The 13,069-nt window shown below is 44.1% G+C and overlaps 1 protein-coding gene and 1 pseudogene across 2 annotated transcripts in view; one reads left to right on the top strand and one right to left on the bottom strand.

The window, feature by feature from the left end:
- Nucleotides 1-13,069, top strand: part of SPIDR (scaffold protein involved in DNA repair) — a 273,150-nt gene that overhangs the window by 86,864 nt on the left and 173,217 nt on the right. The window lies entirely within an intron of this gene.
- On the bottom strand, nucleotides 593-4,750 carry LOC308533227 (protein phosphatase 1 regulatory subunit 14B-like; annotated as a pseudogene). The gene is made up of 2 exons: nucleotides 4,626-4,750; nucleotides 593-1,059 (listed from the first exon to the last, which is right to left on the bottom strand). The product of its transcript is annotated as a protein phosphatase 1 regulatory subunit 14B-like (transcript).

The raw sequence follows: 13,069 nt of genomic DNA, 5'->3' as shown, positions 1-13,069 counted from the left end.
TTCTTTTATACTGTTGACTTTCTCACTAATTTTTTGAGCACCTTTAAAAACCATTGTTTTTGCTGAAACCAGTTTGGCTCAGTGGATAGAGCGTCGGCCTGCGGACTGAAGGGTCCCAGGTTCGATTCCGGTCAAGGGCATGTACCTGGGTTGCGGGCATATCCCCAGTGGGAGATGTGCAGGAGGCAGCTGATCGATGTTTCTCTCTCATCGATGTTTCTAACTCTCTATCTCTCTCCCTTCCTCTCTGTAAAAAATCAATAAAATACATTTAAAAAAAAACAAAAACCATTGTTTTGAACTCTGTATCTGATAGTTTGCCCACTTCTATTTCATTTAGGTTTTTTTTCCCCTGGAGATTTTTATTGTTATTTAATTTGTGACATTTTAAGTCCCATACTTTAATAATAATAATTTTAAAAACCCAAAATGGAAAACAGGGGGGCAGGGAAGAGGCCCCTAAGTGAAGGGCACAGGTAGCCCTGCTCATGCCACCAAGCCTGGCTGCAGTGCCCCTTGGTATTGCTGTTGCTACGAGGTCAGGGGCAGCGATTGTCCTGTGAGAGCCACCTTTCACCTGGGTTGAGGACCCTTAATTCTTCTGGGGTGTGCTCAGCTTCTGCATGCCCCAGATCTTGTCCAGCAAGCCAGAGATGAAGGCCTCAGTGGGTTTGGTAACAGTCAACCAGCAGCTCCCTGACCCTGGCAGCCTGGGTATCATCACTGTCCATGTCCAGGAGTTTGTCCACATCAATCTCCAGCTCCGGGATCTCCTCTTCTTGGCAGTTGTAGAGGCGAGTGAGCTGTTTCAGGTTGAGGCGCTTCTGTAACTCCTTGCGGTCATACTTGACCGTGACCTTCTCTTGGCACCTCACTGGGCCATCGTTGTCCACGCCTGCAGCATCAGTGGGGGCTCTGAAAGTAGACGCGGGGCCCTGGGCCACCACCTCCCAGCCCAGGAGCGGGGCAGCCAACACCGTGCCCCCCGCGGTGCCACTTTTCTGCGTCCAGCCCCTCCCTGCACCACTGCCTCCTGGACACCCACCTGATGGCTGCGGACTATTGGCTCGAGTTAGCTGGTGGGCTCAACTCCGCAAGACTGCGGTGAGGGCAGCTGCTGCATGCGGAGCCCCGGTCCGGCTTGGCCGTGCCCCACTCCCTCCCCGCCAATCGGTCCGCCTTTTGTCCCAAGCAGCCACCGCCTGGGGACTTGGTTTTAATCGTTGCCTCTCATTTTGGTTGCGTCTCTGTGGGTGTTCATATGTATTAGGTAGATCCGCTGTGTCTCTAGTTTTGATATAGTGGCCATATGTACTTTCTGTCCTGTGTGGCCCAGGTGCACTGTCTCCCTTATGCCCTGATCTGGGTGCTCCAGGAATGTTCCTTGTGTGCATTGTGTGTGCCCTCCTGTTGTAGTTGAACCTTTATTGCTGTTTGCATATTTGTGGGTCTAGTTTACCCTCATGCTGGCTGGTGTGAGGACTGGCCACAACCATTATTTATGAGTGCTGTGTAGGAGCTGACCCCACGAAGCAGAATTTGCCCCAGCAGAATCGGGTTCCTGCTGAGTCCTCCCTTGGGTGTGCTGCCTGTGGAGGTAATCAGGTCCTGCTTTCTTGTGCTCTGAAGTCAGCCGCCTGGTGTGTTGGCTGTGCTGCCTCTTTGAAGGGAGTTTAGTGCAGGTGAATGTCACATGTTTCCTGTGACCACCCCTGGGCAACCTGTTAGGAGCTACAAAGTGATCCACTGGTTGCGGGTGGGAGGGGCTGTGATGCATTCTGAGGCCAGCTGCCACCATTCCCTGGCTTGGGGCCCAAGGAACTCTGAGCTTTCTGCCAACTGCTGGCTGTCCATTCGGTTCAGCCACTGAAATAGACTTTGGGCATTACGTGGATTGCATGAGGCAAGAACCCAGGGAGTCACCAGGAAAGGGTGAATGTAGTTGCCACCAAGGCTGGGTCTGAGGCCACTCAACAGAAGTGTCAGAGTACTTTGAGACCAGCTGTCACCTGCCAGGGCCTGGGGACCTTTGCATTGTGGTGGGGACTCAAGGCATTGTCAGGGGGGAGCCAGTAGAGTTCATCTGGCTAAAACAGATCATGATTTTGCCATGTCGAGGGAGGGCTCTGCGCAGGAGCAGTTATACCTGTTGTGTGCTGGAAAGCAGCCCTTGCCCTAAAGCTACTCAACTGTGTTTCTTTCTGTGTGTGTCTCTGGCACCCCTTCCCCCACACCCAAACCACCCCCCACCCCCCAAGCTTGCTTGAATTCTTGGAGAGATTTTTAAGAAACACTGAAATATGGCCCCTAGGCTAGTTGCTACTGGCAGAACTTATACTTGAGTGAGTAGGGTTGGGGGGCCCTCAGAGTCGGGGGTCGGGGGAGGTGCTAATGTAGCTCACTAGACTAATGCTCTGAGGGGATAGTGCTTGGCCCAGGAAAGAAGGCATCCTTGAGTGGTACAGGAGAGGGATTCCTCTAGCCCTTTCCCTGAGCCACACGGCTGACTCTCTTCCTGTATAACTGGCACCCTCCAAGCCACTGCCTTTTTCCAGAGTCTAGTATGAGTGTCTGTGAGCCAGTTTGCGTGCACATTCTTTAACAGGACGCCTGGGTTTCCAGTAGCCTTCCTTCTCAACAGGGCAGAATCCCTGCTGGTTTTCACAGCCAGGTGTTGTGTGGGCTCTTCTTCCCAGCATGCAACCTTGTTAATGACAGGTTAGAGACCTGTCACTTCTCTGGGGGCCCTTTGCCACTGAGAAATTTCTCTATTCTCAGCTGCCCACATGTGGATGCGGGGTCAGCTTGTTTCTTGTTTTGCTCCTCTTACCAGTCTCAACATGGGTTTTTCTCTATATCCTTAGCTATAAACTTTCTGTTCAGCTAGTTTTCAGGTGGTTCTCCAGGCTGATTGTGCTGTAATGTAGTTGCAGTTTTGATGCGGTAATAGGAGGAGGTGAATGCAACCTCCACCTACTCTGCCATCTTGGACTGAATCCTGCTTTCCTTAAATTACTGTATTGTTTTAAAATATGATACAAAAGAGAGAGTACAGAAAGCATAGATATGCAGCTTAACAAGTACTTATAAAGCAAGTACCCCTATAACACCAGGTTCAAATAATAGAAATACATTTTCTATTAAGTTTAGTATTTTTTAACTCACTAGGGAAATGCAGCAAATTGGCACATATCCCTTTTTATTTTTTTCAAAGTAATATTTTAATTTGTGTTTTACTTTGTTGCTTATTTCTTTTGTCGACATAAGAACATCCAAACCTGTAGAGACTTTTTATAAGAGTTTATTTGAACCAAACAGACAACATATGTCAGGGAGCAAGATCTCAAATGCTCCATAGAATAATAATTTTGCCGCTTCTTTTCTGCATTTGTGATTAAGGAATTTTGCATGAGAATGAGAGAAAGCAAGGTGGGGGTCTGATTATAGGATACTTAACAAGGTTGCATATTTTGTTAAGGGTGGCTATACCTTAGAGGGATATTACTTCTGACAAAGGTATGTTAACTCATATGTACAAGAACAATGGAAAGGGCTTCCATAAATAACTCTCTTTTTTAAAAAAAAAGATTTTTATTGATTTCAGAGAGGAAAGGTGAGGGAGAGAGAGATAGAAACATCAATGATGAGAGAGAATCATTGATCGGTTGCCTCCTGCACGCCTCACACTGGGGATTGAGCTCACAACCCAGGCATGTGCCCTGACCAGAATCGAACCGTGACCTCCTGGTTCATAGGTTGATGCTCAACCACTGAGCCATGCTAGCCGGCCTAAAAACCCCTCTCTTCAGTAAATTATAGACTTGGGACATGGCTACCCACCATTACCTGCCCATTGAGAAATTCATGATCAGATCACCCTGTGAGTTTACATACTATTGAATCTCCCTTTTTTATCCATATTTTCATTCATTCAAAATTCTGATAAGCAACAAATATGGACTTATCACTGATAGAACTAACCCTATCAGAAATTATAATTTAATTCTTTTTGCTTTTTTACTTAAAATAGTAAAACTTTATTCTTTAGAAGGAAACAAAACAGTATTTTACACTTGAGGATGTTTTAATAATGCCTATTAAATTTTACTTATGGAATACTATTTGGAAAATCAGACAAGAAACAAAGCCAGAAGAAATAAAGCATTTACTCCTCAGGATTTATAAAGGAGAATGATTGCAATTAATTATTCCTTGAAGACGATTTTATTGTACATGCCCCAAAGCACTTAACTCAAGCTTTTTGGCTTTCTTCACACTATATAATAGTTTGGAAGTATTTGTGAATATTGTAAAATAAATTGTTGAGAACTGTTAACAAAGATCATTACTGGGAAAAGTTGTTGGGACAGAGTTTCTTTTTAAGTATCCTATATAGTAAAAGGCTAATATGCAAATAGACCAAATGACAGAACAACCAAACAACCGGTTGCTATGATATGCGCGGACTACCAGGAGTGCATGCAGAACATGGCAGGTGTCAGCAGCAGTGGGATGGTAGAGTAGGTGAGTGGGGGCGCCAGACCAAGGCGGGGCGCCATTCACTGTCATCAGGGCAAGCCTCTGGTGGTTACTGAAAGTTCTTTGCTCCCACCTGGTGCTCTCACCTACTGCTGGCGCCGGCCCCGCTCTCACTGGCTGCCAGTGCCCAGTGCCAGTCTCGATCATTCAGTGCTGTCAGCAGGTGCAAGCGGCGACTGCCGGCCCCGATTGCACCTGAGGGCTTATCCATCTCCCCCTGCTCCTGAGGGGCAATTGAGGCAGCAGCCACCACTTGCACCCATTGACAGTACCCGCCCCACTTGTACCCACTGCTGGCACCGGCTCCAATTGCTCCGTGCCATCAGCAGGTGCGAGTGGGGCTGGCGCTGCTCCTGGGAGCACGAGCGGGCTGCCAGCAGACAGAGGACCTGGGGCCGCAGTGGGAGGGGCCAAGCGGGCATGCGGAAGATGGGCTGAGACCCAACCCTATACCACCGCAGTGTTGCAGCCCACAGTTCCTTTCAAAGCGCATGAATTGGTGCACTGGGCCCCTAGTTCCTTTTATAAAAGAAGTACTAGTAATTTGTCAAGATCAAATATATACTCTTATAATTAAGACGGGAGGGAAATATGAAGTGGTAGAGAATTCTACCTTGAATTTTACTTATGAAGTACTAAGATGTATACCTTTGTGTGAGGAAGTGAAAACTTCACTAAGGAGACTGGTTTTTCAGCGAGGCAGTTTTTTAGAATGCAGAGTTCGTAGTCCTTGAGCATGGTTAGCTGTGGACACACTCTGAGACGTGGTTTTGACGTCTGCACCACCAAGGTTCCCAGCAGGCACTCCTGCAGCTCTCCTTGTTCCCAGCGTGAACCTTACATGAACGTTTCTATGCTCCTGACACTGAGAGCTGAGACTGTGAGAACACTGCCTCAGTACCCCCCGGGCCCCCCAGGAGTAGTGGCTGTGGCGCCCATTGAGGGGTCCCTGGCGCCTGCCTCTTTCTCACTGTCTTCAAGGGGCTCCTTTGAGGCTGGGGAGCTCCTGAAACGGAGCCATGTTCCAGACTTGCCACTTAGGTGTCAAGAGAGGAAGAAGGAAAGTCAGGGCCAGCATTTTCTATAGAGAAACATGGGTATGAGCAAGAAGAAGAGCCAGGAATTCTCTGTCGATACGTATGTATCTAAAAGATTTACCTACTTTCCTTGATGCACTATTTTCTCATAATTAAAGAGTAACTTGAGGTAAAAAATGTCAGGGTGAGCATTTCTACCAAAGGAAGTTGGTTGATAAGTAAGAGTCCTTAATTTAATTGAAAAGTAATTATTTGAAAATGCATATCTTTAACCAAAGTCTCTTAATATTGTGTATTTAAAGGTAGGAGAGAGGTATAGTATGATCTCTACATTTAATTTGCCCTATTTTTGGCAATGTTTTATGCCTTTTAAAATCTTTCGTGTCTGTGGGCTCATAGGGGATTTTCGACATAACATGACATGTTTTTAAAACATGTATGTTTATTTAAGTTTATAAAATAAGAATGACATGGGTTGAAGAAAGTTTGTTAGTTTTATAGTTCCCAAGTCTTTAAGAAGTCATTTAAATTTCCCTTAAACCAGTGGTTCTCAACCTTCTGGCCCCTTTAACACAGTTGTTCCTCATATTGTGACCCAACCATAACATTATTTTCGTTGCTACTTCATAACTGTAATGTTGCTACTGTTATGAATCGTAATGTAAATATCTGATATGCAGGATGGTCTTAGGCGACCCCTGTGAAAGGGTCGTTCGACCGCCAAAGGGGTCGCGACCGCAGGTTGAGAACCGCTGCCTTAAACTCTTTGATTTACCTTAATTTATTACCCTTTGTTTCCATGGAAGGACTCTGTTTCTTAGCTCTGATTGGCTGGACAGGTCCTGCTGCAGTTCTTTTTCTTAACTTCCCCTTCTTCTGGGTTAGGGAGTGATCTCTGGATTACCTCCAGGTTCCCTCTACCCAGTAAAACCAGAAAGCCAACACAGCGCTTGAGCTTTATTTATTTATTTATATTTATTTATTAACATATTTTATTGATTTTTTTACAGAGAGGAAGGGAGAGGGATAGAGAGCTAGAAACATTGATGAGAGAGAAACATCGGCCCCCTATGGGGATGTGTCCGCAACCAACGTACATGCCCTTGACCGGAATCAAACCCGGGGCCCAGTCCGCAGGCTGATGCTCTATCCACTGAGCCAAACTGGTCAGGGCTTGAGCTTTATTTTGTTGTCTCTTTTATACCCATAGCCACATTTCAGTGCGACAGTGGTATTTAATATGGTCCTTTGTAGTCATGGGTGAAAAGAATTCACACGCATATTCGTGGCTGAGTTATTCAAGTCAGGAAGCAAACTGATATTATTTTGTCTACTGTTCGAGCTATGATTTCATGTCCTAAATGACTATAATTTCCAGTGATCATTTTAAGTGGAAGTTAACCAAAGAGTAAAGAGTTCATACTCGACTTTCCAAATGCCAAGTTATTTTATAATTTTATTGAAAATAATGATAGGACCAGAGAAATAGAGGAAGGGATACTAAATACCAAACTCAACTCTCTGGCTAATGTATCTGTCACACCTTAGCTGATTTTGTCGACCTTTTCATCTTGATTCCTAGAAATAAATTATTTCTTGTGAATTTTTCTACATAAAAATCTATGAAATGAGGTTTGGTAATACAGCAGAATTAAATGATGCTTTTTCCATTTCTTTTTTACCTGAAATGAAAAAATAGCTGTTGCATAGTTTTAAGATTAATAGGCCTGAGGTCTAAAGGGATTTTTATGTTATTTTTTTAACATTTACTTTTATCGTTGAAAGTATTACAGATGTCCCCCATTTTATCCCCTTTGCCTCCATTCACCCAGATCCCACCCACCCCAGATCTTCTTTATGTATGTTTTCTATTGTAGATGATCCAAAAATAAGACTGCAAAGTGAGCCTGTTCCAAATGAATTATGAAGTGGGTAAAACATATTTACTGTTGAATTCCACATGTGGGTTGATAAATAACAGTTCATTCATAGTGTTAAATTGGAACCTTATTAATGATGAAAATTATCTGTGTGTCAGAAACTCTGTTTTTGACCTTTAGAAAAGTATTGATATTGATAAGGCAGCATTGTTTTTGGCTTGCTCAACCAGTTGTCATTTTACCCTGTAGCCTGGTTCAGCTTCATACTGGCATTTGTCCATGCTATGAAATCTTGTGTATGTCATCTTAACCTTTCCACCCATCTAGTTTTCCAAACTTCTTTGGCTCATTTTTATTTTCAAAGGAGTGATAGGTTTTCCATTTGGGATTCTGTTGCCTAGAGAAACCTATTTGAAAGTACATGCCCACACTTTGCTTTTCCTCATCTTTCAGGAAAGATCACCAAGGGACAGTGAGTTGACAGGCTAGGTGGCCCTGCTCTGGTAGTCCATGTAGCACAAATCTAAGAGTGGGTTGTTGTTTATCCATCATACAATAGGAAACGTTTTAACCTCAAATAGGATAAGTTCTTGGATTAATAATATGCCTGGTAAAGTTGGAAAAAAGTGAAAGCATTGCTTTTGTATTGTTACAGTGATTTCGAAGAGTAGCCTGAGACCTATTTCACACCCCGTTCCATCCCGTGTGACGGCTTCATTTCCACCAGCGTCCTACCTGCCGTCTTCTTACAGCTCACGCAGCTGGGCCCTTCTTCAAGGACAGTACCTCTTCCCGGTTCGCCTTTTCCCGTGTTCCTTTTCCTTCTCGGTTCTTTGCCGTCTCCTCCTGTAGTGTGCAGCTTCAACAGATGTTCCTTGGGCTCTGTCCTGGCCGTCTTTTTGTTCTGTGTGCCCTTCCTGGGTAATTAGGGATCTTCGTGTTGCCTCCCCCAGGACCTCTGGGTGGTCAGGTAATTCTGTGTCCCACTGTTTTTCCTGGCCCAGCCCCCGCCACACCTGCATCTAAGCATCCTACAGGCCTTGGTACTTGCCTTTCCCTGACCCATTAACCTCGCAATCTTCTATTGGGTTTTCTTGTACATTTTTTTCAATATATCTGTCACCTCAAAACTCCCATGTGCCTAGATTATTGTGTCAGTCTCCATCTGGTCTCCCTGCCACTGCCCTTTCCTAGTTTTTCACCTATCCAGGTTATCCTTCAAAGAGTTAAATCTGATACTGCCACTCTTCTGCTTTAAAACATTTCTATTGCCCTGGCTGGTCTGGCAAGGTGGATAGAGCGTCGGCCTGCAGACTGAAGGGTCCCGGGTTTGATTCCGGTCAAGGGCATGTACGTTGGTTGCGGGCACATCCCCAGTAGGGGGTGTGCAGGAGGCAGCTGATCGATGTTTCTCTCTCATCGATGTTTCTAACTCTATCCCTCTCCCTTCCTCTCTGTAAAAAAATTAATAAAAAAAGTTAAAACATTTCTATGGACTGCCTCTTGTCCTTGGAATAAATGTTCATCACTCTTAGACTCTCAAGTGTGACATTTTTGGTTTCTGTGCCTACCTGATGCCGTCTCATTTCCTACTGCTTCCTTTCTGTGCCACCTTACTCGTGCGCACAACACTGAATGCCTCCTTCCTGTGAAAAGCTGTCTTTCATCACATAAGCCTGACTACAAGGCCCAATGTAGTGTTCTCTCTTTGTCTGTAATTATACTTCCCATATCCTGTTGTAATCATACAAAGTATCAGTAAATAATAACTGTAAAGTGCTACACAGATATATTGTGCTTACCAGCAACCCTGAGCAGTGCCTGGTAACTCAGGAAGTGTTTATGAAGTACGTAGATAAATGTCAGTGGCAAATTTTAAAATATTTCATGACACTGGGGTGCAACAATGATCCTAGTCAGTAGAGGTCAGTTCTGGTCCCAACTCAGTCACTTGATCTGTGCCTCAGTTTCTTTACTGAGAAAAGTTGGCTTTGTAAAGCTTTAGGGTATTTCTACTTTTAAATTTCTGTGTTGCTCTTTTACCTTGCCGTATATATGGTTCCAGGTAAAATCATTTTCTGAGCGTTTTTCACTTCATAGTCCCTATCTGTGTTTTACTTTCATTTTTTCCATGATTGGAATTCCCTGATCTCTCACTGCATGCCTTTCAAGAGAGGCACTTTTTTCACATCATCTCATTTTAATCCCTTAACTAATTTTTTTTCTCCTTTCTCCTCTCTTCCTTATTAATGTTTGTTACAATGTTGTTGGAAGGAAATAGCACCCAAGACTAAAATTTGCAGAGCTCCTATTGACATGCATTGCTCTAATTGTAGATTTTGCCTATTTTGGTCCAATTTAATATGACTTAAATAATGAAATAGAAGTTGTTCATTAGAATATCCTTTATTGATAGTTGCTACACAGGGGGTGGGGGTGGAAGGTTGATATTTGAGTAACTATCAAAAATAACATGGCACTGGGGATACCCTGGATACTGAATGCACATCAGTAAGTGTATTTTTTTTTAAAAAATATATTTCTTTATTGATTTCAGAGAGGAAGGGAGAAGGAGAGATAGATAGAAACATCAATGATGAGAGAGAATCATTGATCGGCTGCCTCCTGCATGCCCCCCACTGGGGATCGAGCCCGCAACCCAGGCGTGTGCCCTTGGCCGGAATTGAACCTGGGACCCATCGGTCCGCAGGCTGACGCTCTATCCACTGAGCCAAGCCGGCTAGGGCAGTAAGTGTATTTTTAGCTGTTTGCTACACAGATTTACAGCATTTCAATCTTTCTGTGGGTATGATGTTTGATGCACATGTACATGCAATTCTAGCCTTCTTCAAGCTTGTTTAGAGCAGCGGTCGCCAACCTTTCGGACCTCACGGACCACCAGTGGTCCACAGACCACCGGGTGGCAACCGCTGGTTTAGAGAAGGGTGAGTATGAGCCTCAAAACTCTAGAGCAGCAGTTCCATTTTCAACCTTTTTCAGCTCATGGCACACATACACTAATTACTAAAATCCTGCAGCACATAAAAAAATACATACTTTGGCTGATCTGACAAAAAATAGGTATACTTTTCTGATTCATTCACATTGAACAGCTATTGTTGTGTTTTTATTTGACAACCTAAGGGAAAAGAGGTCAGTGCCCCTGACTGAGTGGTCAGGTATTGCCTGTTTGGAGATTCTTGTGGCACACTTGTTGAAAATCACTGCTCTAGAGCACTCTTTCACAATTAGTAATTTTTTTATGATTATGTTTCTGAAATTTTTCTCAACACCTTTATTTTTCAGTTGATTTTATATTTGTAATAATAGAGATATTTAAGTATTTCTGAATTTTCTCTTTAGTTAGCTATATGACCTTTTAAAAGTTGTTTTTAGTGTGATTTTTGGACACCTTTTAATCCTGTATCCTGAGCCAAAACCATGGCCTACAGTGCTCTCAAATAAGGCGTTTAAGTGAGGAACATTTTGTACAAAGAAGACCTCACTCTTTGGGTACTCAGAGTGGAAGGGGCCAATATGTATACCAGGTGGTCCTATATGCATCACCCCTTGGAAAGCCTCCTATCTCTCTCACTTTAGGCTGTCATAACGAGCATCACAGACTGAGTGCTTTGAACAACAGCCATTTATTTCTCACATTTCTAGAGGCTAGAATCCTGAGTCGGGTTGCCAGCATGATCCAGTTCTGGAGAGAACTCTTCCTGATTTGTGGGCAGCTGCCACCCAGCTACATGCTCACATGACCTCTTTGTGCACATGAGGAGAGAATGATCTCTGGTGTCTATTCATATAACGACATTAACCCCTCTTGCCACCGTCCTTATGACCTCATTTAATCTTAGTTCCTTTCTTGGAAGCCCCTAAACACAGCTCCACTGGCCTTTCGGGCTTCAATATATGAATTTTGGGGACACATACATTTAGTCTATAACATTTCACCCCTGGCCCAAAATTCAAGTCTTTCTCACATTCTGACTACATTCATTCCATCACAACAGCCTCAGAAGTCTTAAATACTTCTGGTATCAACTCTTAAGTGTAAATTTCAAAATCTTATCTAAATATCATCAAAATCAAGTATTGGTGAGACTCTAGGTACTATTCATCCTGTGGCAAAATTTCTCAACAGCTGTGAGCCTGTGAAACCAGACAAATTACATGCTTCCAAATACAATGCTGGGACAGATACTGAATAGACATTCCCTTATAGAAATAGAAAGGAAGAAATAGAAAGGAAGGGGTGAGGAATCTCAAGCAAGTCCAAAAACTACCAAAGCAAATTGCCTTGAATTATGAGGCTCAAGAAAAATCCTCTTTGGTTCCATGCTCTGGGCTCCAGGTCCACCAGGGGTGGCCCTGTCAACCCCATGGCTCTTTTGGGCCTCTCACCCTTCTGGCTGTGTGGGAAGGCTCAAACCCTTTGCACACAGCCAGAAGGCAGGGAAGGGCTATGTTGGCTCACCTAAACAATGAGGTGGCCCCATCCTTTGAAACCCAGGAGAAATATTCAGCCCTGCCCCCTGGACCTGTGGTGAGAGTGGCAGCCCTGATGACCTCTGAAGTAATTTTCTTTGGGGTCACTCTTCCCTTTTTGAAGAATGATGCTTTCATCATCCCTGTAGAATGTCAGAAGTTCAACAAGTCTCCTTCAATTCAAACCGACAGTGCTGCCCTAGCCAGTTTGGCTTAGTGGATAGAGTGTTGGCCTGCGGACTGAAGGGTCCTGGGTTCGATTCCAGTCATGGTCATGTACCTCGGTTGCAGGCTTCTCCTGGGCCCGTGCAATCTATGTGTTTCTCTCACATCACTATTTCTCTCTGTCTTTCCCTATCCGGTCCACTCTCTCTAAAATTCAATGGAAGAATGTCCTCGGGTAAGGATTAAAACAAACAAATGAACAAACACAAATTGGCCGTGCGTCTGCTTGTATGATCCCATAATCTCTTTATTGAGTGATAGTTTAGCTCTTCCCAATATGCTTTCTCCTTTTTTGCAACATGGACTGGCTCTTGAGGTTCTGCTTCCTTCTTTCTTCAAGTCATCCCTCTCCTCTTGTATTTTACTTTAAGAAGATAGGAGGGCCCAGCCGGTGTGGTTCAGTGGTTGATTGTCGACCTGTGAACCAGGATTGATTCCTGGTCACAGTTCGATTCCTGGTCACAGTTCGATTCCTGATCATGGTTTGATTCCTGGTCATAGCACATGCCCAGGTTGTGGGCTCGATCCCTAGTGTGAGGCATGCAGGAGGCAGCTGATCAATGATTCTCTCTCATCATTGATGTTCCTTTCTCTCTCTCCCTTTCCCTTCCTCTCTGAAATCAATAAAAATATATTTTTTTCAAAGTTAGATGGAGAAATCTCTGCTGAATATCTAATCTCATGGCTCACAAGTTCTATCTTATACAAATCACAGGGCAGCCAAGTTCCTTGCCACATTGCAACACAGTTTGCTATCTCAGTTGGTTCAGGCTGCTGTAACAAAATACCATGACTGAGTGGCTTGACCAACAGCTATTTATTTCTTATGCTTATGGAGGCAGCAAAGTCTGAGTACAAGGTGCCAGTTGATTCAGTTGCTAGTGAGCACCAGCT

The sequence above is a fragment of the Myotis nattereri genome, assembly GCF_964212035.1.
Source record: "Myotis nattereri genome assembly, chromosome: 17".
NCBI lineage: Eukaryota > Metazoa > Chordata > Mammalia > Chiroptera > Vespertilionidae > Myotis > Myotis nattereri.
This window is presented reverse-complemented; position numbering and strand designations above follow the sequence as displayed.